The sequence below is a fragment of the Orycteropus afer genome, unplaced genomic scaffold (genome assembly GCF_000298275.1).
Source record: "Orycteropus afer afer isolate SDZICR_OR568_19922 unplaced genomic scaffold, OryAfe1.0 scaffold00291, whole genome shotgun sequence".
NCBI classification, from domain to species: domain Eukaryota; kingdom Metazoa; phylum Chordata; class Mammalia; order Tubulidentata; family Orycteropodidae; genus Orycteropus; species Orycteropus afer.
Window position 1 is genome coordinate 1,993,317 of NW_006921878.1, and position 13,326 is coordinate 2,006,642.

Consider the following 13,326-nt stretch of genomic DNA (forward strand, 5'->3'; position numbering starts at 1 on the left):
TGGCTCCTTGGAGCGGCTGGTCCCCTCCCCAGCCTCCTTCCTGGGGCAGCTGCTCTGCCTGCCCTCGCTCCATGTCACCCAGCGTTCTCAGTATCCTCCGTCTACAATCAGCGACAGATTTAATTGACAGCTGTCCCTCCTCTCAAAAAAAAAGTGGCTTCAGTGTCCTTTTCTTTCTTTGGATTTTATTGTAGGAAAATATATGTAACAAAATTTTGCCATTTTAACCATTTTTAAGGGTACACAATTCAGTGACGTTAGGTACACTCACCACCTTCTTCAGCCCTCACCACGACCCACTTCCTAAAGTTTTTCATGTCCCTGAACAGAAACCCCGCCACTCTCTGTCAGTGTGCTGTGCTGTGGTGGCCTGCGTGTCGCTGTCAGGCTGAAGGCTATGCTACAGATGTGTCAGATACCAGCAAGGTCACCGTGATGGACAGGCTTCAGCAGAGCTTCCAGACTGGGACCTACTGGGAAGAAGGACTGGGCCAGCCTCATCTGGAAAAAATTGCCCATTAGGCATTGAGTTTATGCTCATGGTGGTGGAATATTTTGGAAAAGGACAGCAATAATGGTGACACAACATGAAAAATGTCATCAATGTCCCTGAGCTGTAAACGGGGTGGATGTTGGTGAATGTCTTGTGTATGTTTTCACCACAATAAAAGTGGAAAAAAAGAAAGAAAAATTGCCCGCTGAAAACCTTATGAATAGCAGTGAAACACTGACTGATATGTGACTGGGAAACCATGGACGTGGCAGCATGCGCCTCTGTTGTCCCAGACAGCTCGGTGCCCTGCAACGACCCCTCCTGGCTTCCTCAGCCCTGTCATTAGGTCACGCACCTCCTGTGAGACAGTTGTAGGGTTTGCTGGGCTACAATTTTTATGGAAGATCATCTCCCTTGGAGCCATTGGCTGGGTTTGAACTGCTAACCTTTCTATTAGCAGCCAAGCACTTAACTGTGGCGCCACCAGGACTCCCTGCCCCTGCCTCAAGCAACCCCTTTCTGCGTTCAGACAGATCTCAGAAGTGGGATCAGACACGCGGTGCTTCCGGGCTGGGGGTCAGCCTGCTCTCCGCGTAACGCCCCTCCCCCTCTCTCCCCTCTAGGCTGTGCGTTTCTCACCTATTGTGCCCGGGACTCCGCCATCAAAGCCCAGACGGCCCTGCACGAACAGAAGACTCTGCCCGGGGTGAGTCCTGCCCTGCGAGGTGTCTGTGTGGGGGAGGGTGCAGAGGGGTGGCCTCCGAGCCACTTCCTGGGACCAGAAATGGAGCCCTGGTGGGACAAGGGTTAATACTCAGTTGGTAACTGAAATGAAAGATTGGCAGTTCTAACCCACCCAGGGACTCCAAGGGAGAAAGATCAGGCAGTCTGCTCCCACTGAGGTTGTTATTGGTGGTATAAGGCTACTTTGAGTTGATTCCAACTCACAGTGACTGCGTGTCCAACAGAAAGAAGCACTGCGCGGTTCTGCTCTGTCCTCACTGTCATAGCTATGTGTGAGCCCATCGTTGTAGCCACTGTGTCAGTCTGTCTCATTGAGGGTCTTCTTCTTTTTCCCTGACCCCTCCACTTTACCAAGCATGATGTTCGTCTCCAGGGATTGGTTCCTCCTGATCACATGACCAAAGTACAAGAGATGAAGTCTGTTCATCCTTGCTTCTAAAGAGCATTCCGGGTGTACTTCTTCCAAGACAGATTTGTTCATTCTTCTGGTAGTCCGTGGTGTTTTCAATATTCTTCGTCAACACCATAATTCAAATGCATCAACTCTTCTTCGGTCTTCCTTATTCATTGTCCAGCTTTCCCATGCACATGAGGGGATTGAAAATACCATGGGTTGGGTCAGGGGCACCTGAGTCCTCAAAGTGACATCTTCATTTGCAGCAGATTTGCCCAGTGCAATAGGTCATCTGACTTGTTGACTGCTACTTCCATGGGCATTGATTGTGGATCCAAGTAAAATGAAATCCTTGACAACTTCAATCTTTTCTCCATGTATCATGATGTAGCTTATTGGCCCAGTTGTGAGGATTTCTGTTTTCTTTATGTTGAGGTGTAATCCACACTGAAGGCTGTAATCTTAGATCTTCATCAGTAAGTGCTTGGAATCCTCTTCCCTTTCAGCAAGCAAGGTTGTGTCAGCTGCACATTGCAGGTTGTCCCTGAGTCTTCCTCCAATCCTGATGCTGCATCTTCTTCATATAGTCCAGCTTCTTGGATTATTTGCTGTAACCTAGGAAACCCTCCAGGGCAGTTCTCCTGTCACATGAGGTCGCTATGAGTTGAAGTGACTCAATGGCAACCAGCAGGGACTGGATCCAGGAAGAAGTGTCAGGAGCTGACGGGCAGGAACCATCATCTGAGTGAGCATTTATTGAGTGCCTACTGCATGCCATGCCCTGAGCATCATACCAGAGCCAGGGTGTATGATAGTGCAGGGGGCATACTGCACAAGGGCTCCTGGCCCAGGGTGCAACATGAAGCATGGGTTAGTATCAGCCAGACATTCCAGGCAAAGGGAATAGCCTGTGCAAAGGTCCTGAGGCAAAACCCAGCCTAGTAAGCAAGGAGGCCTATGTGGCCTGAGTGGAGTGAGTGAAGGGGAGAGAGGATGAGGGAAGAGAGGGGATGGGGCATGTCATGCAGGGTCTTATGGGTAATAGGGAGGAGCCTAAACCCTGCCTGTTTCTTGACATAAAAAGCAAAAGGTTAAGAAGTAGGCTATTAACTGAAATGTCCACAGTTCAAACCACCAGCTGCTCTGCGGGAGTATGATGAGGCTGTCTCCTTCCATAAGATTGACAGCCTTGGAAACCCTCTGGGGCAGTTCCACTCTGTCCTCTAGGGGCGCTGTGAGTTGGAATAGACTCCAAAGCAGTGGGTATGGTTTGGGCTTTGCTTCTGTGAAGATTGACAGCCTTGGAAACCCTCTGGGGCAGTTCCACTCTGTCCTCTAGGGGCGCTGTGGGTCAGAATGGACTCCACTGCAGTGGTGTGGTTTGGGCTTTGCTTCTGTGAAGACTGACAGCCTTGGAGACCCTGTGGGGCAGTTCCACTCTGTCCTCTGGGGGCGCTGGGGACCGAGACCGACCCGACGGCAGTGGTTGGAGGGCCCAGTCCTGTGCCATCTTCAGGATTGTCGGTGTGTCTGAGCCTATTGCTGTGGCCGTGTGTCAGTCCATCTCACTGAGGGCTTTCCTCGTTTCCGCTGACCCTCTACTTTACTTTCCCCAGAGACTGGGGCTTGTAGCTACGTAAGTCCAGCCTTCACCTCTGTCTTCACATGGCTTTTCCCTGTGTCTGTGTCTCCCAAGTCCCCCTCTCCTTTCTCTTTTCAGGATGCCTGTCACTGGATTTGGAGCTCACCCCAAATCCAAGATGATCTCATTTCCAGATCCTTAAGTTAATAACATCTGCCAAGACTTTTTTTTTTTTTTTCCCCCCAAATAATGTCATGATTACAGACTCTGGAGGTTAGAACTTGAACTTGTCTTGTGGGAGGCCACCATTCAACAACCACAGGGGTGATTACAGAATGAATGGAAAAGTGAGCGTTGGGCAGCGGGCCCAGGTCACCGGCCCTGACCATTGGCCATTGACCCCAACTCATGATGACCCCACACACAACAGAACCAAACACTGCTGCCCCGTCCTATTCCATCATCATCATTGGACCGTTGTGTGGTCCATAGGGCTCTCACTGGATGATTTCCGGAAGCCAGTCACCAGGCCCTTCTTCCTGGTCTCAGTCTGGAAGCTTTGCTGAAACCTGTTGAGCATCCCAGCCACACTTGAGCCTCCGTGGACAGAGGCTGGCCGTTTAGTGGAAGGCAGGTGGGATGATTTCTTGCAGGAGTGGGCATTTGCGCTGAGTCTTGAGAGATAAGGAGGGTTTTGACAGATGGAGATGGAGGTGGTGTGGGGATGGCGTGTACCGAGACTTGGAGGCAGGAACATGCCCAGCCTTCTGTTGGACACAGCTCAAGAGTCTAGAACACGAGAGGTGTGGTCGCCTGATGAAGGAGTTTAGGTTAGGGTAGGAGGGATTCTCAACTGGGGGTGCTTCTGACCCTCAGGGACACTGGGTGATATTGGGGACATGCGTGGGTGTCATGACTTGGGGGGCATCGAGTGGGTGAAGGCCAGGGATGCTCCCTTCACACCCTGCAGTGCACAGGACGGCCCACCCCAGAGAAGGGTCTGGCCCCTCTGTCAGCACGGCTGGGAAAGGAAATCCTGTGTTAATTCTTTGGAAAAAAATTGCATTTGGTCCCTGCTCACACCACACACCAGGATAAACTCCCAGTGGGTCAGATGGTGTAGACCAGGGAGACCCGCCCACTCCTGTGACTCCGCCCCCCTCCTCCCCACTCGGTGTATGGATTTAAACGTGGACAGTCTTAGGACGCCAGGAGGTCAGAGGACTGTGGGACAGAGTATGTGGGGGGTTCTCCTCCAGGGTGATTCTGCCCCCAGGGGACCCTGGGCGATGTCTGGGGACATTTGTGGTTGTCAAGACTGGAGGGGGTACTGCAGGCATCGGGTGGTGGAGGCCAGGAATGCTAGTCGACACTCTACCGTGCACAGGATGGCCCCACCCCACAGAAGGCTCCAGCCCAAATGTCAATCATGCTAAGGTTGGAGGGCAAAGCTGCTGAACGTTCTGGGCAGTGCTGTCCAGTGGAGATTTAACACACACCCTGTGGAAATTTAAAATTTCCGCGAAGCCACTTGAAAACCAAAAAAACCCAAACTCACTGACATCAAGCCAATTCACATTCATAGCAACCCTCATGGGGTTTCTGAGGCAGTAAATCTTTACAGAAGTAGAGTGCCCAATCTTCCTTCTGCAGAACGGCCAGTGGGTTTGAACCACTGACCTTCTGGTTAGCAGCCAAATAACTGGTGAAATCAATTTTAATAATATATTCCATTTTAACCCAATATATCCCAAATCTTATTTTTTCAACACATCGTTGTTGTTGTTGTTGTTGTTGTTATGTGCCGTCGAGTTGGTCCCGACTCATAGCGACCCCTCCTTGGATTTCCAAGGTGGTATCACTATGGAAATAGATCGCCCAACCTTCCTTCCAAGGAGTGGCTGTTGGGTTTGAACCACCAGCCTTCTAGTTAGCAGTCAAGTGTCTTAAGCTCTACACTACCAGAGCTCCTTTCAACACATCATCGATAGGAAATTTATTATTGGGATAGTTCTCATTCTGTTTGTTTGCTTTCCACACAGTTTTTGGAATCTGCTGTGTACTTTACACTCACATTGCTAATCAGATACTGTGATAGTTGGAGTTGTGTGTCAACTTGGCTGCACCACAATTCTGAGTGGTTTCAGCAGGTGCGATGTGGTTGTTCCCATGATGAGATTGAATGTATATGCTTTGAGCAGCCAATCCACTGAAAGGGAGTTTCCCTGGGGGTGTGGCCTGCTTCCCATATATATATTGACATCCTGGGAAAATTCAGGAACCTTCTGTGGATCTGGATCCCATTGTGCTGCCTACAACTGCCTGTGAGTGGACAATCCAGCATTTTCCCTGATCTTGGATTCGTCATCTGTCGAAGTCAACAGCCGTCATACTGCCTCCAATCTTGAGCTCATCAACCCCTGCAGCGGCATGAGTTGGGAAAAAGCCTCCAGCGTCAGTGGGCCTGGAGCAAGAGGCAGAGCAGAAGCCCAAGGTCATGGGGCTTTCACCCAGCCCCTAGAGCTGGAAGCTTTTCTTAACTTAGGTGGCTGCTGGCTGCTGAGGCTGGCAAACCCAAGGTCGACAGGTAAAAAGGTGTAGTCTAAAGATCATCAGACAGCATTGCAGGTCACTAGTTCAAGTCCAGAAGAAGTTCCAAGATCCACAGGGCATGGCAGGCTGCTGAATGAAGACTCAGCTACATGCAGGGTCCAACCGTGCCAAAAAGCTGCAGAGACCTTTCTGAAAGCTGCTTCTTATGTACTGGGAGCAGACCACATCCCAAAGGCAGCTACTCAGCTGCTCCCGTAGGTTCCACCATGGAGATGATTACCAGGCTCATCATGGGGAACACTACATCCAGCTGCCCAGCCACCCAACCAGGCCCAGCCACGCTGACACAACCTTAACTTCCACAGATATTAAATTTTTACTGTGAATGCCTGATCTATTTAGATTTTATAAATTTGACCATTGAAAAAAGTAAAAGTAGATTCAAATACCCAAGTTATTCTAAACATACTTGGAAGTTTCCTAAGAACAGGACAGTTATTTAAATTCAAATTGATATTTATTATAACTAAACCAAATCTACACTTTGGTTCCTCCATCGCCCCAGCCCCATGTCAAGTGGTCAGTGACTCTCATGGACAATGTCCTAGATCAGTTGTAGCAAACTCTTTCTGTGAAGGGTCAGAGAGTATATTTTCAGCTTTTGTGGGCCATAAGGTCTTTGTCACAACTTCCCAGGCCCTGCTGTTATAGGCACTAAAATGTCCAGAGACACCATGTCAATGAAGGGATCTCGTTGTGTGCCAATAAAACTTTATTTATAAAAACAGGCAGGGAGCTGGAATAGGCCTGGGAACTGTAGTTTGCCAGTCTCTGTTCTAGACATCCAGGTCAGTGATAACCAGTGGTAAAGAGCTCCATTGTTAACTAGAAGGTTGGGGTTCAAACTCACCCAGGGGCTCTGCAGTGGGGAAGATCTGGCAATCTGCTCTCATAAAGATTACAGCTTAGGAAACCCTATGGGGCAATTCGACTTTGTCATCTAGTGTTGCCATGAGTGAGAGTTGACTGGATGGCAACCAGCACTAATAACAGTAGCCCCGGGTAGCTGTTGTTGTTGTTGTTAGGTGCCCTCAAGTTAGCTCTGACTCATAGTGACCTTATGTACCAGGGAACAAAATCCTGCCCGGCTCCGCACCATGCCCACAATCCCTGTTGTGTCCGTCCATCTCATTGATGGTCTTCCCCTTTCTCGCTGACCCTCCACGTTACCAAGCATGACATCCTTCTCTACGGACTGGTCCCTTCTGACCACATGGCCGTATAGCTGTGGAGCCCTGGAAATGTGGCCAGGGAAACTGAGCAACTAAATTTTTTATGTTATTTAAGTTTAATTTAAACTTAAATTGCTACAGGTTATCAGTGGCTATGAGTTTGGACTGAGTGTATCTAGAATAAGGAAGATTGGGCAATCTACTTCTGTAGTGATACCACCTCAGAAACCCAAGGAGGGGTCACTATGAGTTGGATCCGACTGAACAGCAGTGAGGTTTTTTTTTTTTTTTTTTTTTTTTTTTTATGTCTAGAATGTTCTAGGAGCTCTGGTGGCATACTGCCTAAGACGTTTGACTGCTAACCAGAAGGCTGGCAGTTCAAACCCACCAGCTACTCCTCAGAAGGAAGGTTGGGCAATCTATTTCTGCAGTGATACTGCCTCGGAAACCCAAGGAGGGGTCACTATGAATTGGATCCAACTTGTCTAGAATGTTCTAGAGAAGGGATCAGCTACCATATTGAGTGTTGATCTAGAATGTTCTAGACTGGGGATCAGCTACCACATTGGATGGCACAGATCTTGAACGTTCCACACCAGGGTTCACCCACTGTGTTGAACAGTGTGGATCTGGAAGTGTGCTAGACTGGGGATAGGCTACCATATTGGATGATACTGATGCAGAATGTTCTAGACCAGGGGCCAGCTACCCTATTGGACAGGATAGGCCTAGAGTGCGCTCAGCTGGAGGTCAGCTACCACGTTTGACAGTGCAGATCTAAAGTCTAGAATCTAGAGGAAGAGAGGCCAAGGTGAACCTGATGCATCTGCAGTTGCTCCTAACTGTGCACAAGGACCATAGAGACACACACAGATGGGGACACAGGGAGCCACTCACGAGGAGCTCAATGCTAGAAAATAGTGGGCATGTACGTCCACACTGTGGGGTTCATGGTCTCTCCTGGACCCCAGCTCAAGAGAGGGGGCCCTCCAGCAATGTCCTTCTCCTCTCTGGGCCTCAGTTTCCCCAGCTTTCAAGAATGGGCTTGGGGAATAAATTACTACTGGTTCCCAGCAGGGCCTGTGACCTCATGCTAGCACCATTTCTTAGGGGAAAACTGAAGCTCAAAGAATAGGAGGGACTGGTCTGAGGCCACTCGGCAAGACGGTGGCAGGGTGAAGTTGGTGGGTATGGAGCCTTCGACCTCTGGATTCTCTGGTTGGGTTTCTTACAAGCTGGCCCCAGGGTGAGGGGACATGTTCAATAAACAAGAAGGTGGCAGCTCGGAGTGGGACCCTAGGCATGAGGGGATCCCCTGAGACTGAGTTCACTGCCTTCGCCCCTCCAGGTCTAGCCAGGCTTCCCTGAGCATGGTGGCTGACTCCTCCAAAACACTTCTTACGGTGTGAGAAATACCACATACATACAGACAGGTGTATGAAACACAAGTAATTATAAAGCAAACCCCCCAGTACCACTTCCCGGCCAGTCCCCCAGAAACCAGCCCCATCCCGTGCCCCGTCCCAAGCCCAGTGCTCTCCCTTTCTGCTAAAAGAGTTACTATCCTGCCTTTTACGACAACCATTCCTCCTTTTCGTTCTGATTTTAAAACTTAGGAATACCTCCTTAAAATATTAGGTGGTTTATACTTTACCTGTTTTCCTTTTAATTTCATGTGAATGGGATACTATTACATGCAGTTCTTTTTCTTTTTCTTTTTTTAATTGTGATTTGGGTGAAAATTTACAGAGCAAATTCACTGTCCATACAGCAGTTCACATATACTTTGTCTCATGTCATTGACCACAATTTATCACGATGGAACAGCTCTCCTCCCACTTCCTCCCGATAGTTACCTCTTTCCTGTGTCCATCCCTCCATGCACTCCTGCCCTCTGAGCTGTCTCCCTGTGCATACACAGCCCTTCTTTCTCCCATGATTGTGTTCTCCAAGAAGTGTATCCACCTCAGGTAACTCATATCCTTGTCTTTTGTTTGGCTGGAAGCCACAGGTGTGGGTTCAATTCCAGTCCTGAAAGGCAGCTAGGGGCCATAGTCTCAGTGGTTTCACCAGGCTCTATCAGACCAGCAAACCTGGTCCCCCCCCTTTTTTTTTCTCCAAATGATTTTGAATTTTTTCCACATTGTTCTCCCTCTCTATCCAGGATCTCCTGCATAGATCCCCTTCCAAGTGGTTGACATTGGTAGCTGGGCATCATCTAGTTCTTCTGGTCTTATAGTCATATAGGCTGCAGATTGGACGGTGTGCCAGTCACTAGGACTGATTGTATCCATGAATTTTGGTTTTCTTCATTCTTCTTTGCTCTGATTGATGATTGATGAGAGACCCATTGCTGCATCTAGATGGCAGCTTTACATGCAGTCTTATGTCTGCCTTTGACTCACAATGACTGATGAGATCCTCCCAAGTTGTTGTAGCCTTGGCAGGTTGTCCTTTTTCACTGCTGACTAGTATTCCACGGCTGGATTACATGTTTGGTTTACCCACTCTGCTGTCAATGGATGCTTGGATTGTTGCCCGTTGTTTGGCTGGTGTGAATAGCGCTGCCATTGAGCACCTTTGCCCTCATCTTTAGGTGGACGTGTGCTGTGTTTCTGTCAGGGACACATGCTGCATTTCCATTCAGCTATACCCTTTGGGAGAGTATGAGTGTCTTCAGATGTACCCATTTCCCAGGGCTGCTCTAACAAAGTTCTGCAAAGTGGGCGGCTTATAAGAACAGAAGTCTATTGTCTCACACCTCTGGAGGCTAGAAGTCCAAACCAGGGTTCAGCCGTGTCGATTCCTCTTCTGAGGGAGAATCTGTGCCGTGCCTCTCTGCTTGTTTCTAGTACTTTTTGGTGTTCCTCGGTTTACATCTGTCTCCATAGTGACCTGGCTGTCTTTCTTCTGTCTGACCCTCCCTATCTGTTCTTTAATAAGACACCACTCCGATGGGTTTAGGACCACCCTCCTCCCATATGACCTCATGTTAACTGATAACATCTTCCAAGACTCTTGTTTCCAAACAAGATCACGTTCACAGGTACCAAGGGGTAGGGCTTCAGCTTATTGTTTTTTGGGGGGAGCTCTGGTGGCATAGCGCCTAAGGCATTTGACTGCTAACCAGAAGGCTGGTAGTTCAAACCTACTAGCCACTCCTCAAAAGGAAGGTTGGGCAATCTACTTCCGTAGTGATACCGTATCGGTCACTGTGAGTCGAAACGACTCTATGGCAGTGAGTTTGGTTTTTTTAATTCAATCATTAACCATTCATAAGACCCACCTGATTAGTAAGGGGATTGACTTTTGGAGTGAACCTCCCTCCCCTGAGGACACCCGCAGAAATGGACTTGGTGCTTTCAGAATGAGAGCTGAGTAGCCAGGGCTGCTGGGGTTCCCCTCTGGAGGACGGGGCAGCCCCACACGAGGCTGGCCTCCCACTGAGAAGCTCACCTGCAGGACTGTGTGCCTGCCCCCGGCTGTGTGAAGAATGGCGTGGTGGGGGCGTCTGACCTCGTCTAGCTTCACAAGGAGGAGAGAGTCAGCAGCAGCAGCCCAGAACCCATTCCTGTGAGGCACAGGTCGGACGTACCTCCTCTCTCCAACCTGTTGACCAGTTCTGACACCAGCCGTCCCTCCCACGTCACTCTCCACTTCTCTGCTAGGTTCAATGATTCGTTGCAGTGGCCACACAGAACTCACAATGATGGGGCTTTCTAGCAAAGTAACAGGTTATAATTCAGGATACAGTTCTTTGGTCAGGACACTTTTTCAGCTGTGTCCACAGGCAGGCTTCTCCCTGGCCCTTTGGCGTCAGGCCTCTTGGGCCAGCCTGGCCTCTGTCCTCCTTGGGCAAGTGTTACAACGCTCTTTAGCTTCAACTCTACGTGCCCAGAGGCACCCCCACCCCACCGGCCAGCCTCGGCCGCAGGCACTCAGCTCTCTCACTCTGAGTTGGCAGACCCGCTGTAGCTGCCTTGCTCCGTGGGCCAGAATGCCCACTGCACTGTCTCCACCCAATCTCCTGGTTCCACTGCCGCCGTCTCTCTACAACTACTTCTCGCCATCTCCCACTGCCTTGGTGTCACAGCTCTCTCTCTGTATCCTGGGTCTAGGAGGTTCTCAGCACTGGGACTCCAGGCCCAAAGGACATGCTCCACTCCTAGCTCTTCCTTCTTGGTGGGAGTCAGGTCCCCCCCCAACCACCTCTGGGATGACTCCTTTTAGGAGGATGGCAAAACTACCAATCCCTCACTGTCGTCAAGTCAATCCCGACGCATAGCAACCCCTCCTTGGGTTTCTTGGGCAGTATCTCTATGGAAGTCAATTGCCCAGTCTTCCTTCTGAGGAGTGGCTGGTGGGTTTGAACCACCAGCCTTCTGGTTAGCAGTCAAATGCTTTAGGCACTACGCTACCAGAGTTCCGTCATTAAGGTTGCATACACCTCATTTGCTTGGTCCCATCCCCAGAAAGATGTCACACACTTTAGTTACATTTATAGCAAACTATCCAATCCCCATGGTGGGCCACCAAGGGACTTATTTGGTAGACTAATTTGCACAGTCCCACTCAGTCACTTGGTGGCAGTTACAAGACCATGGTGAAAAAGCCCATATAAAAGTGATCCATCACACCACACCTGTACACCTGTGAGCCAGGGGGCAGGACCACGCCACACAGGAAGCCAGGGCAGCTCCATCTCCCCCATCCGCCACCCTGAAAACAACACCACGTCTGTGTGTGAGTGTGTGCATGTCCTGAGTGTATGTCTGTGTGTGAGTGGGTATTGGAGTGTACATGAGAGTGTATATGTGTGTATGTGCGTGCATGTGTATGGATGTGTGTATGTGTGTGCGTGTCTGTATGCATGTGACTGTAAGTGCATGTGTGTGTGTGTCTAGGTGTCTGAGTGTGGGTATGTATGTGTGCATGTATACATGTGTGGCTGTGTGGATTCGTATATGTACACATGTGTACATGTATGTATACATGTGTGTCTCTATGTCTGTGTCTCTGTGTATGTATACATGTGTGTAGGTGGGTCTGTATATGTGTATGCATGTAAGTGTGGGTGTGTCTGTGTGTGTCTGTGTGTGTGTATGTATACAGGTGTGTCTGTGTGTTTATGTGAGTGTGGGTGTGTCTGTGAGTGTATGTGTGTGTTTTGGGGAAACAGGGTGCAGTGGACGCTACTGTTTGCTTCTTTTGTTTTGAGCTGGGAGGGGACTACCCTGGGTCATTTATTGACTCTCAGCTCCTCTCCAGGACACAGCCGGCCCCCCAGAGCTGCTCTCTGAAGCGAGTGTGACCCCCCTTTCCCATTCACTCTGCTAGTGTGAGAGCAGCATCCGCGGGGGATGCAGTTTAATCAAATCTCAGCGTTCTGGAATCGGATCCTAAATTGAATAACCGAATCCCAGAATAGAACCCTCCGGAATGGGCCTAGGACCCTGGGACTGAGGCTGAACAGGATGCTTTCAACTCCAGCAGCCCGGCTGTCACACCCCAGGGCCAGCCCCCTGAAGCCAGAGCGGCCTGGAGATCCAGGAGACGGAAGGGACCCCGCAAGGGCAGTGGGGGCTGCTTTGTCTCCATCACTGAGGGGCTGGGCCACTAAAGGGGACACTGCCTCTTTTCTTCATGAAGGTCTTGGGGTGTGAGGGACACCCCAGACTCTTTAGCTGCCCTGCTGCTCCTTTGAGCTCTCCAACAAGGGATGAGCTTGTCTGTCCCGCTTTGAGTCTCCCCACTAAAAACCAAACCCGCTGCTGTCAAGTCAATTCTGACTCATAGCGACCCTATAGGGTAGAGTAGAACTGCCCTGTAGGATTTCCAAGGCTGTCAATCTTTACAGAATCACAGCCCAAACCAAACCCACTGCCTTGGAGTCGATTCCGACTCTCAGCGCCCCTAGAGCACAGAGTGGAACGCCTCATATGGTTTCTAAGGCTGTCAGTCTTTACGGAAACCGACTGCCTCATCTTTCTTCCACAGAGCAGCTGGTGGGTTTGAACCGCCAATGTTTTGATTAACAGCCAAATGCTTTAATCTCAGCACCACTAGAGCTCCTCTGAGACCAAAATCCTCTTAAAAACCCCCTCTGTGCCCCCAGGGGAGGCTGGGGTGGCCTCCTAGCAGAAACCAGCCCCCAAGCCCACCCCAGGTCACAGGACTTGAGCCAGAGTCTACCCCAGAACAGGCAGGGCCTTGAGGTGCTGGGAGTCTAATGGTTTGACCTCCATGGGCCTCAGTGTTCTCATCTATAAAATGGGCTGCCTAGCAGATCCGCATGAAAGAGGAAGCCTCCCAATGAGACAGACGGACA

General features: G+C 50.0%; 1 protein-coding gene across 1 annotated transcript in view; it reads left to right on the top strand.

Moving 5' to 3' along the window:
- Positions 1-1,118: 1,118 nt before the first annotated feature.
- The window catches only part of CELF5 (CUGBP Elav-like family member 5), a 34,232-nt gene continuing 22,024 nt past the window's right edge, over positions 1,119-13,326 (top strand). The window contains exon 1 of the mRNA XM_042782322.1: positions 1,119-1,199. The gene's annotated coding sequence lies outside the window, so the exon portion shown is untranslated. The remainder of the gene's footprint in view (positions 1,200-13,326) is intronic.